We start from the raw sequence: 252 nt of genomic DNA, 5'->3' as shown, positions 1-252 counted from the left end.
GGAAACAGTGGAAACAGTGTCAGACTTTATTTTTTGGGGCTCCAAAATCACTGCAGACGGTGATTGCAGTCATGAAATTAAAAGGCGCTTACTCCTTGGAAGGAAAGTTATGACCAACCTAGGTAGCATATTGAAAACAGAGACATTACTTTGCCAACAAAGGTCCGTCTAGTCAAGGCTATGGTTTTTCCATGGTCATGTATGGATGTGAGAGTTGGACTGCGAAGAAAGCTGAGTGCTGAAGAAATGATG

Source organism: Bison bison, unplaced genomic scaffold, assembly GCF_000754665.1.
Source record: "Bison bison bison isolate TAMUID 2011002044 unplaced genomic scaffold, Bison_UMD1.0 scf7180017864070, whole genome shotgun sequence".
Taxonomy (NCBI): Eukaryota; Metazoa; Chordata; class Mammalia; order Artiodactyla; family Bovidae; genus Bison; species Bison bison.
Note: the sequence above shows the minus strand (reverse complement) of the source record.